We start from the raw sequence: 13343 nt of genomic DNA, 5'->3' as shown, positions 1-13343 counted from the left end.
ACGTAAGGCAACCTTTCTGAGTCAAATAGTTGCCGATTTCGATAAAATCTTTGTCAGAATCTGCTTTTTCGCCTCTTATTGTACCCAAATCTACCTTAGAAATGCAGATATATTCTTAAAACACCTTCTTTTGGGACAAATAATTGGTTTTCGCCCTTGATTTACGGAAGATTATAGCCAAAACATGCATTTTCATAACTTAGCGAACTGAAATCTACATTAAAACTGCAGATAACTACATAAAAATTCACTTCCTTGAATTGATAATAGGTTTTTCTTAGTCATTTTAAACAGATTCCAGTCAAAATCGGCTTCTTCGATTCATATCGTATCTAAAACCGCATCAAAACTGCAAATATCAGTTTAAACTATCATTTTTTGATACAAACAGTTATATATTCATGCCAATATCTTTAAAATTCTAATCAAAATCGGCGTCTTTGGGCATTTTAGCAACGAAAACCTTAATAAACTATTAGATTTCAACGTAAGGCAACCATTCTGAGTCAAATAGTTGCCGATTTCGATAAAATCTTAGTCAGAATCTGCTTTTTCGCCTTTTATTGTACCCAAATCTACCTTAGAAATGCAGATATATACTTAAAACACCTTCTTTTGGGACAAATAATTTTTTTTCGCCCTTGATTTACGGAAGATTATAGCCAAAACATGCATTTTCATAACTTAGCGAACTGAAATCTACATTAAAACTGCAGATAACTACTTAAAATTCACTTCCTTGAATTGATAATAGGTTGTTCTTTGTCATTTTAAACAGATTCCAGTCAAAATCGGCTTCTTCGACTCATATCGTACCTAAAACCACATCAAAACTGCTAATATCAGTTTAAACTATCATTTTTTGATACAAACAGTTATATATTCATGTCAATATCATTCAAATTCTATTCAAAATCGGCGTCTTTGGGCATTTTAGTAACGAAAACCTTAATAAACTATTAGATTTCGATGAAAGGCAACCATTCTGAGTCAAATAGTTGCCGATTTCGATAAAATCTTAGTCAGAATCTGCTTTTTCGCCTCTTATTGTACCCAAATCTACCTTAGAAATGCAGATATATACTTAAAACACCTTCTTTTGGGACAAGTAATTGGTTTTCGCCCTTGATTTACGGAAGATTATAGCCAAAACATGCATTTTCATAACTTAGCGAACTGAAATCTACATTAAAACTGCAGATAACTACCTAAAAATTCACTTCCTTGAATTGATAATAGGTTTTTCTTTGTCATTTTAAACAGATTCCAGTCAAAATCGGCTTCTTCGACTCATATCGTACCTAAAACCGCATCAAAATTGCAAATATCAGTTTAAACTATCATTTTTTGATACAAACAGTTATATATTCATGTCAATATCTTTCAAATTCTAGTCAAAATCGGCGTCTTTGGGCATTTTAGTAACGAAAACCTTAATAAACTATTAGATTTCGACGTAAGGCAACCTTTCTGAGTCAAATAGTTGACGATTTCGATAAAATCTTAGTCAGAATCTGCTTTTTCGCCTCTTATTGTACCCAAATCGACCTTAGAAATGCAGATATATACTTAAAACACCTTCTTTTGGGACAAATAATTGGTTTTCGACCTTGATTTACGGAAGATTATAGCCAAAACATGCATTTTCATAACTTAGCGAACTGAAATCTACATTAAAACTGCAGATAACTACTTAAAAATTCACTTCCTTGAATTGATAATAGGTTTTTCTTTGTCATTTTAAACAGATTCCAGTCAAATTCGGCTTCTTCCACTCATATCGTACCTAAAACCGCATCAAAACTGCAAATATCAGTTTAAACTATCATTTTTTGATACAAACAGTTATATTCATGTCAATATCTTTCAAATTCTAGTCAAAATCGGCGTCTTTGGGCATTTTAGTAACGAAAACCTTAATAAACTATTAGATTTCGACGTAAGGCAACCATTCTGAGTCAAATAGTTGCCGATTTCGATAAAATCTTAGTCAGAATCTGCTTTTTCGCCTCTTATTGTACCCAAATCTACCTTAGAAATGCAGATATATACTTAAAACACCACCTTTTGGGACAAATAATTGGTTTTCGCCCTTGATTTACGGAAGATTATAGCCAAAACATGCATTTTCATAACTTAGCGAACTGAAATCTACATTAAAACTGCAGATAACTACTTAAAAATTCACTTCCTTGAATTGATAATAAGTTGTTTTTTGTCATTTTAAACAGATTCCAGTCAAAATCGGCTTCTTCGAGTCATATCGTACCTAAAACCGTATCAAAACTGCAAATATCAGTTTAAACTATCATTTTTTGATACAAACAGTTATATATTCATGTCAATATCATTCAAATTCTATTCAAAATCGGCGTCTTTGGGCATTTTATTAACGAAAACCTTAATAAACTATTAGATTTCGATGTAATGCAACCATTCTGAGTCAAATAGTTGCCGATTTCGATAAAATCTTAGTCAGAATCTGCTTTTTCGCCTCTTATTGTACCCAAATCTACCTTAGAAATGCAGATATATACTTAAAACACCTTCTTTTGGGACAAATAATTGGTTTTCGCCCTTGATTTACCGAAGATTATAGCCAAAACATGCATTTTCATAACTTAGCGAACTGAAATCTACATTAAAACTGCAGATAACTACTTAAAAATTCACTTCCTTGAATTGATAATAGGTTTTTCTTTGTCATTTTAAACAGATTCCAGTCAAAATCGGCTTCTTCGACTCATATCGTACCTAAAACCGCATCAAAACTGCAAATATCAGTTTAAACTATCATTTTTTGATACAAACAGTTATATATTCATGTCAATATCTTTCAAATTCTAGTCAAAATCGGCGTCTTTGGGCATTTTAGTAACGAAAACCTTAATAAACTATTAGATTTCGACGTAAGGCAACCTTTCTGAGTCAAATAGTTGCCGATTTCGATAAAATCTTAGTCAGAATCTGCTTTTTCGCCTCTTATTGTACCCAAATCGACCTTAGAAATGCAGATATATACTTAAAACACCTTCTTTTGGGACAAATAATTGGTTTTCGACCTTGATTTACGGAAGATTATAACCAAAACATGCATTTTCATAACTTAGCGAACTGAAATCTACATTAAAACTCCAGATAACTACTTAAAAATTCACTTCCTTGAATTGATAATAGGTTTTTCTTTGTCATTTTAAACAGATTCCAGTCAAAATCGGCTTCTTCGACTCATATCGTAACTTAAACCGCATCAAAACTGCAAATATCAGTTTAAACTATCATTTTTTGATACAAACAGTTATATATTCATGTCAATATCATTCAAATTCTATTCAAAATCGGCGTCTTTGGGCATTTTAGTAACGAAAACCTTAATAAACTATTAGATTTCGATGTAAGGCAACCATTCTGAGTCAAATAGTTGCCGATTTCGATAAAATCTTAGTCAGAATCTGCTTTTTCGCCTCTTATTGTACCCAAATCTACCTTAGAAATGCAGATATATACTAAAAACACCTTCTTTTGGGACAAATAATTGGTTTTCGCCCTTGATTTACGGAAGATTATAGCCAAAACATGCATTTTCATAACTTAGCGAACTGAAATCTACATTAAAACTGCAAATAACTACTTAAAAATTCACTTCCTTGAATTGATAATAGGTTTTTCTTTGTCATTTTAAACAGATTCCAGTCAAAATCGGCTTCTTCGATTCATATCGTATCTAAAACCGCATCAAAACTGCAAATATCAGTTTAAACTATCATTTTTTGATACAAACAGTTATATGTTCATGTCAATATCTTTCAAATTCTAGTCAAAATCGGCGTCTTTGGGCATTTTAGTAACGAAAACCTTAATAAACTATTAGATTTCGACGTAAGGCAACCATTCTGAGTCAAATAGTTGCCGATTTCGATAAAATCTTAGTCAGAATCTGCTTTTTCGCCTCTTATTGTACCCAAATCTACCTTAGAAATGTAGATATATACTTAAAACACCTTCCTTTGGGACAAATAATTGGTTTTCGCCCTTGATTTACGGAAGATTATAGACAAAACATGCATTTTCATAACTTAGCGAACTGAAATCTACATTAAAACTGCAGATAACTACTTAAAATTTCACTTCCTTGAATTGATAATAGGTTTTTCTTTGTCATTTTAAACAGATTCCTGTCAAAATCGGCTTCTTCGACTCATATCGTACCTAAAACCGCATCAAAACTGCAAATATCAGTTTAAACTATCATTTTTTGATACAAACAGTTATATATTCATGTCAATATCTTTCAAATTCTAATCAAAATCGGCGTCTTTGGGCATTTTAGTAACGAAAACCTTAATAAACTATTAGATTTCAACGTAAGGCAACCATTCTGAGTCAAATAGTTGCGGATTTCGATAAAATCTTAGTCAGAATCTGCTTTTTCGCCTTTTATTGTACCCAAATCTACCTTAGAAATGCAGATATATACTTAAAACACCTTCTTTTGGGACAAATAATTTTTTTTCGCCCTTGATTTACGGAAGATTATAGCCAAAACATGCATTTTCATAACTTAGCGAACTGAAATCTACATTAAAACTGCAGGTAACTACTTAAAAATTCACTTCCTTGAATTGATAATAGGTTTTTCATTGTCATTTTAAACAGATTCCAGTCAAAATCGGCTTCTTCGACTCATATCGTACCTAAAACCGCATCAAAACTGCAAATATCAGTTTAAACTATCATTTTTTGATACAAACAGTTATATATTCATGTCAATATCTTTCAAATTCTAGTCAAAATTGGCGTCTTTGGGCATTTTAGTAACGAAAACCTTAATAAACTATTAGATTTCGGCGTAAGGCAACCTTTCTGAGTCAAATAGTTGCCGATTTCGATAAAATCTTAGTCAGAATCTGCTTTTTCGCCTCTTATTGTACCCAAATCGACCTTAGAAATGCAGATATATACTCAAAACACCTTCTTTTGGGACAAATAATTGGTTTTCGACCTTGATTTACGGAAGATTATAACCAAAACATGCATTTTCATAACTTAGCGAACTGAAATCTACATTAAAACTCCAGATAACTACTTAAAAATTCACTTCCTTGAATTGATAATAGGTTTTTCTTTGTCATTTTAAACAGATTCCAGTCAAAATCGGCTTCTTCGACTCATATCGTACCTTAAACCGCATCAAAACTGCAAATATCAGTTTAAACTATCATTTTTTGATACAAACAGTTATATATTCATGTCAATATCATTCAAATTCTATTCAAAATCGGCGTCTTTGGGCATTTTAGTAACGAAAACCTTAATAAACTATTAGATTTCGATGTAAGGCAACCATTCTGAGTCAAATAGTTGCCGATTTCGATAAAATCTAAGTCAGAATCTGCTTTTTCGCCTCTTATTGTACCCAAATCTACCTTAGAAATGCAGATATATAGTAAAAACACCTTCTTTTGGGACAAATAATTGGTTTTCGCCCTTGATTTACGGAAGATTATAGCCAAAACATGCATTTTCATAACTTAGCGAACTGAAATCTACATTAAAACTGCAAATAACTACTTAAAAATTCACTCTCTTGAATTGATAATAGGTTTTTCTTTGTCATTTTAAACAGATTCCAGTCAAAATCGGCTTCTTCGATTCATATCGTATCTAAAACCGCATCAAAACTGCAAATATCAGTTTAAACTATCATTTTTTGATACAAACAGTTATACGTTCATGTCAATATCTTTCAAATTCTAGTCAAAATCGGCGTCTTTGGGCATTTTAGTAACGAAAACCTTAATAAACTATTAGATTTCGACGTAAGGCCATCTTTCTGAGTCAAATAGTTGCCGATTTCAATAAAATCTTAGTCAGAATCTGCTTTTTCGCCTCTTATTGTACCCAAATCTACCTTAGAAATGCAGATATATACTTAAAACACCTTCTTTTCGGACAAATAATTGGTTTTCGCCCTTGATTTACGGAAGATTATAGCCAAAACATGCATTTTCATAACTTAGCGAACTGAAATCTACATTAAAACTGCAGATAACTACTTAAAAATTCACTTCCTTGAATTGATAATAGCTTTTTCTTTGTCATTTTAAACAGATTCCAGTCAAAATCGGCTTCTTCGACTCATATCGTACCTAAAACCGCATCAAAACTGCAAATATCAGTTTAAACAATCATTTTTTGATACAAGCAGTTATATATTCATGTCAATATCTTTCAAATTCTAGTCAAAATCGGCGTCTTTGGGCATTTTAGTAACGAAAACCTTAATAAACTATTAGATTTCGACGTAAGGCAACCATTCTGAGTCAAATATTTGCCGATTTCGATAAAATCTTAGTCAGAATCTGCTTATTCGCCTCTTATTGTACCCAAATCTACCTTAGAAGTGCTGACATATACTTAAAACACCTTCTTTTGGGACAAATAATTGGTTTTCGCCCTTGATTTACGGAAGATTACAGCCAAAACATGCATTTTCATAACTTAGCGAACTGAAATCTACATTAAAACTGCTGATAACTACTTAAAAATTCACTTCCTTGAATTGATAATAGGTGGTTCTTTGTCATTTTAAACAGCTTCCAGTCAAAATCGGCTTCTTCGACTCATATCGTACCTAAAACCGCATCAAAACTGCAAATATCAGTTTAAACTATCATTTTTTGATACAAACAGTTATATATTCATGTCAATATCATTCAAATTCTATTCAAAATCGGCGTCTTTGGGCATTTTAGTAACGAAAACCTTAATAAACTATTAGATTTCGATGTAATGCAACCATTCTGAGTCAAATAGTTGCCAATTTCGATAAAATCTTAGTCAGAATCTGCTTTTTCGCCTCTTATTGTACCCAAATCTACCTTAGAAATGCAGATATATACTTAAAACACCTTCTTTTGGGACAAATAATTGGTTTTCGCCCTTGATTTACGGAAGATTATAGCCAAAACATGCATTTTCATAACTTAGCGAACTGAAATCTACATTAAAACTGCAGATAACTACTTAAAAATTCACTTCCTTGAATTGATAATAGGTTTTTCTTTGTCATTTTAAACAGATTCCAATCAAAATCGGCTTCTTCGATTCATATCGTATCTAAAACCGCATCAAAACTGCAAATATCAGTTTAAACTATCATTTTTTGATACAAGCAGTTATATATTCATGTCAATATCTTTCAAATTCTAGTCAAAATCGGCGTCTTTGGGCATTTTAGTAACGAAAACCTTAATAAACTATTAGATTTCGACGTAAGGCAACCATTCTGAGTCAAATAGTTGCCGATTTCGATAAAATCTTAGTCAGTATCTGCTTTTTCGCCTCTTATTGTACCCAAATCTACCTTAGAAATGCAGATATATACTTAAAGCACCTTCTTTTGGGACAAATAATTGGTTTTCGCCCTTGATTTACGGAAGATTATAGCCAAAACATGCATTTTCATAATTTAGCGAACTGAAATCTACATTAAAACTGCAGATAACTACTTAAAAATTCACTTCCTTGAATTGATAATAGGTTTTCCTTTGTCATTTTAAACAGATTCCAGTCAAAATCGGCTTCTTCGATTCATGTCGTGTCTAAAACCGCATCAAAACTGCAAATATCAGTTTAAACTATCATTTTTTGATACAAACAGTTATATATTCATGTCAATATCTTTCAAATTCTAGTCAAAATCGGCGTCTTTGGGCATTTTAGTAACGAAAACCTTAATAAACTATTAGATTTCGACGTAAGGCAACCTTTCTGAGTCAGATAGTTGCCGATTTCGATAAAATCTTAGTCAAAATCTGCTTTTTCGCGTCTTATTGAACCCAAATCTACCTTAGAAATGCAGATATATACTTAAAACACCTTCTGAGTCAAATAGTTGCCGATTTCGATAAAATCTTAGTCAAAATCTGCTTTTTCGCCTCTTATTGAACCCAAATCTACCTTAGAAATGTAGATATATACTTAAAACACCTTCTTTTGGGACAAATAATTGGTTTTCGCCCTTGATTTACGGAAGATTATAGCCAAAACATGCATTTTCATAACTTAGCGAACTGAAATCTACATCAAAAATGCAGATAACTACTTAAAAATTCACTTCCTTGAATTAATAATAGGTTTTTCTTTGTCATTTTAAACAGATTCCAGTCAAAATCGGCTTCTTCGATTCATATCGTATCTAAAACCGCATCAAAACTGCAAATATCAGTTTAAACTATCATTTTTTGATACAAACAGTTATATATTCATGTCAATATCTTTCAAATTCTAGTCAAAATCGGCGTCTTTGGGCATTTTAGTAACGAAAACCTTAATAAACTATTAGATTTCGACGTAAGGCAACCTTTCTGAGTCAAATAGTTGCCGATTTCGATAAAATCTTAGTCAGAATCTGCTTTTTCGCCTCTTATTGTACCCAAATCTACCTTAGAAATGTAGATATATACTTAAAACACCTTCTTTTGGGACAAATAATTGGTTTTCGCCCTTGATTTACGGAAGATTATAGCCAAAACATGCATTTTCATAACTTAGCGAACTGAAATCTACATTAAAACTGCAGATAACTACTTAAAAATTCACTTCCTTGAATTGATAATAGGTTTTTCTTTGTCATTTTAAACAGATTCCAATCAAAATCGGCTTCTTCGATTCATATCGTATCTAAAACCGCATCAAAACTGCAAATATCAGTTTAAACTATCATTTTTTGATACAAGCAGTTATATATTCATGTCAATATCTTTCAAATTCTAGTCAAAATCGGCGTCTTTGGGCATTTTAGTAACGAAAACCTTAATAAACTATTAGATTTCGACGTAAGGCAACCATTCTGAGTCAAATAGTTGCCGATTTCGATAAAATCTTAGTCAGTATCTGCTTTTTCGCCTCTTATTGTACCCAAATCTACCTTAGAAATGCAGATATATACTTAAAGCACCTTCTTTTGGGACAAATAATTGGTTTTCGCCCTTGATTTACGGAAGATTATAGCCAAAACATGCATTTTCATAACTTAGCGAACTGAAATCTACATTAAAACTGCAGATAACTACTTAAAATTTCACTTCCTTGAATTGATAATAGGTTTTTCTTTGTCATTTTAAACAGATTCCAGTCAAAATCGGCTTCTTCGACTCATATCGTACCTAAAACCGCATCAAAACTGCAAATATCAGTTTAAACTATCATTTTTTGATACAAACAGTTATATATTCATGTCAATATCTTTCAAATTCTAATCAAAATCGGCGTCTTTGGGCATTTTAGTAACGAAAACCTTAATAAACTATTAGATTTCAACGTAAGGCAACCATTCTGAGTCAAATAGTTGCGGATTTCGATAAAATCTTAGTCAGAATCTGCTTTTTCGCCTTTTATTGTACCCAAATCTACCTTAGAAATGCAGATATATACTTAAAACACCTTCTTTTGGGACAAATAATTTTTTTTCGCCCTTGATTTACGGAAGATTATAGCCAAAACATGCATTTTCATAACTTAGCGAACTGAAATCTACATTAAAACTCCAGATAACTACTTAAAAATTCACTTCCTTGAATTGATAATAGGTTTTTCTTTGTCATTTTAAACAGATTCCAGTCAAAATCGGCTTCTTCGACTCATATCGTACCTAAAACCGCATCAAAACTGCAAATATCAGTTTAAACTATCATTTTTTGATACAAACAGTTATATATTCATGTCAATATCATTCAAATTCTATTCAAAATCGGCGTCTTTGGGCATTTTAGTAACGAAAACCCTAATAAACTATTAGATTTCGATGTAATGCAACCATTCTGAGTCAAATAGTTGCCAATTTCGATAAAATCTTAGTCAGAATCTGCTTTTTCGCCTCTTATTGTACCCAAATCTACCTTAGAAATGCAGATATATACTTAAAACACCTTCTTTTGGGACAAATAATTGGTTTTCGCCCTTGATTTACGGAAGATTATAGCCAAAACATGCATTTTCATAACTTAGCGAACTGAAATCTACATTAAAACTGCAGATAACTACTTAAAAATTCACTTCCTTGAATTGATAATAGGTTTTTCTTTGTCATTTTAAACAGATTCCAATCAAAATCGGCTTCTTCGATTCATATCGTATCTAAAACCGCATCAAAACTGCAAATATCAGTTTAAACTATCATTTTTTGATACAAGCAGTTATATATTCATGTCAATATCTTTCAAATTCTAGTCAAAATCGGCGTCTTTGGGCATTTTAGTAACGAAAACCTTAATAAACTATTAGATTTCGACGTAAGGCAACCATTCTGAGTCAAATAGTTGCCGATTTCGATAAAATCTTAGTCAGTATCTGCTTTTTCGCCTCTTATTGTACCCAAATCTACCTTAGAAATGCAGATATATACTTAAAGCACCTTCTTTTGGGACAAATAATTGGTTTTCGCCCTTGATTTACGGAAGATTATAGCCAAAACATGCATTTTCATAATTTAGCGAACTGAAATCTACATTAAAACTGCAGATAACTACTTAAAAATTCACTTCCTTGAATTGATAATAGGTTTTCCTTTGTCATTTTAAACAGATTCCAGTCAAAATCGGCTTCTTCGATTCATGTCGTGTCTAAAACCGCATCAAAACTGCAAATATCAGTTTAAACTATCATTTTTTGATACAAACAGTTATATATTCATGTCAATATCTTTCAAATTCTAGTCAAAATCGGCGTCTTTGGGCATTTTAGTAACGAAAACCTTAATAAACTATTAGATTTCGACGTAAGGCAACCTTTCTGAGTCAGATAGTTGCCGATTTCGATAAAATCTTAGTCAAAATCTGCTTTTTCGCGTCTTATTGAACCCAAATCTACCTTAGAAATGCAGATATATACTTAAAACACCTTCTGAGTCAAATAGTTGCCGATTTCGATAAAATCTTAGTCAAAATCTGCTTTTTCGCCTCTTATTGAACACAAATCTACCTTAGAAATGTAGATATATACTTAAAACACCTTCTTTTGGGACAAATAATTGGTTTTCGCCCTTAATTTACGGAAGATTATAGCCAAAACATGCATTTTCATAACTTAGCGAACTGAAATCTACATCAAAAATGCAGATAACTACTTAAAAATTCACTTCCTTGAATTAATAATAGGTTTTTCTTTGTCATTTTAAACAGATTCCAGTCAAAATCGGCTTCTTCGATTCATATCGTATCTAAAACCGCATCAAAACTGCAAATATCAGTTTAAACTATCATTTTTTGATACAAACAGTTATATATTCATGTCAATATCTTTCAAATTCTAGTCAAAATCGGCGTCTTTGGGCATTTTAGTAACGAAAACCTTAATAAACTATTAGATTTCGACGTAAGGCAACCTTTCTGAGTCAAATAGTTGCCGATTTCGATAAAATCTTAGTCAGAATCTGCTTTTTCGCCTCTTATTGTACCCAAATCTACCTTAGAAATGTAGATATATACTTAAAACACCTTCTTTTGGGACAAATAATTGGTTTTCGCCCTTGATTTACGGAAGATTATAGCCAAAACATGCATTTTCATAACTTAGCGAACTGAAATCTACATTAAAACTGCAGATAACTACTTAAAAATTCACTTCCTTGAATTGATAATAGGTTTTTCTTTGTCATTTTAAACAGATTCCAATCAAAATCGGCTTCTTCGATTCATATCGTATCTAAAACCGCATCAAAACTGCAAATATCAGTTTAAACTATCATTTTTTGATACAAACAGTTATATATTCATGTCAATATCTTTCAAATTCTAATCAAAATCGGCGTCTTTGGGCATTTTAGTAACGAAAACCTTAATAAACTATTAGATTTCAACGTAAGGCAACCATTCTGAGTCAAATAGTTGCGGATTTCGATAAAATCTTAGTCAGAATCTGCTTTTTCGCCTTTTATTGTACCCAAATCTACCTTAGAAATGCAGATATATACTTAAAACACCTTCTTTTGGGACAAATAATTTTTTTTCGCCCTTGATTTACGGAAGATTATAGCCAAAACATGCATTTTCATAACTTAGCGAACTGAAATCTACATTAAAACTGCAGGTAACTACTTAAAAATTCACTTCCTTGAATTGATAATAGGTTTTTCTTTGTCATTTTAAACAGATTCCAGTCAAAATCGGCTTCTTCGACTCATATCGTACCTAAAACCGCATCAAAACTGCAAATATCAGTTTAAACTATCATTTTTTGATACAAACAGTTATATATTCATGTCAATATCTTTCAAATTCTAGTCAAAATCGGCGTCTTTGGGCATTTTAGTAACGAAAACCTTAATAAACTATTAGATTTCGGCGTAAGGCAACCTTTCTGAGTCAAATAGTTGCCGATTTCGATAAAATCTTAGTCAGAATCTGCTTTTTCGCCTCTTATTGTACCCAAATCGACCTTAGAAATGCAGATATATACTTAAAACACCTTCTTTTGGGACAAATAATTGGTTTTCGACCTTGATTTACGGAAGATTATAACCAAAACATGCATTTTCATAACTTAGCGAACTGAAATCTACATTAAAACTCCAGATAACTACTTAAAAATTCACTTCCTTGAATTGATAATAGGTTTTTCTTTGTCATTTTAAACAGATTCCAGTCAAAATCGGCTTCTTCGACTCATATCGTACCTTAAACCGCATCAAAACTGCAAATATCAGTTTAAACTATCATTTTTTGATACAAACAGTTATATATTCATGTCAATATCATTCAAATTCTATTCAAAATCGGCGTCTTTGGGCATTTTAGTAACGAAAACCTTAATAAACTATTAGATTTCGATGTAAGGCAACCATTCTGAGTCAAATAGTTGCCGATTTCGATAAAATCTAAGTCAGAATCTGCTTTTTCGCCTCTTATTGTACCCAAATCTACCTTAGAAATGCAGATATATAGTAAAAACACCTTCTTTTGGGACAAATAATTGGTTTTCGCCCTTGATTTACGGAAGATTATTGCCAAAACATGCATTTTCATAACTTAGCGAACTGAAATCTACATTAAAACTGCAAATAACTACTTAAAAATTCACTTCCTTGAATTGATAATAGGTTTTTCTTTGTCATTTTAAACAGATTCCAGTCAAAATCGGCTTCTTCGATTCATATCGTATCTAAAACCGCATCAAAACTGCAAATATCAGTTTAAACTATCATTTTTTGATACAAACAGTTATATGTTCATGTCAATATCTTTCAAATTCTAGTCAAAATCGGCGTCTTTGGGCATTTTAGTAACGAAAACCTTAATAAACTATTAGATTTCGACGTAAGGCCATCTTTCTGAGTCAAATAG

Source organism: Cylas formicarius, unplaced genomic scaffold (assembly GCF_029955315.1).
Source record: "Cylas formicarius isolate icCylForm1 unplaced genomic scaffold, icCylForm1.1 PGA_scaffold_26__1_contigs__length_5699629, whole genome shotgun sequence".
In the NCBI taxonomy this organism is placed as follows: Eukaryota; Metazoa; Arthropoda; class Insecta; order Coleoptera; family Brentidae; genus Cylas; species Cylas formicarius.
Note: the sequence above shows the minus strand (reverse complement) of the source record.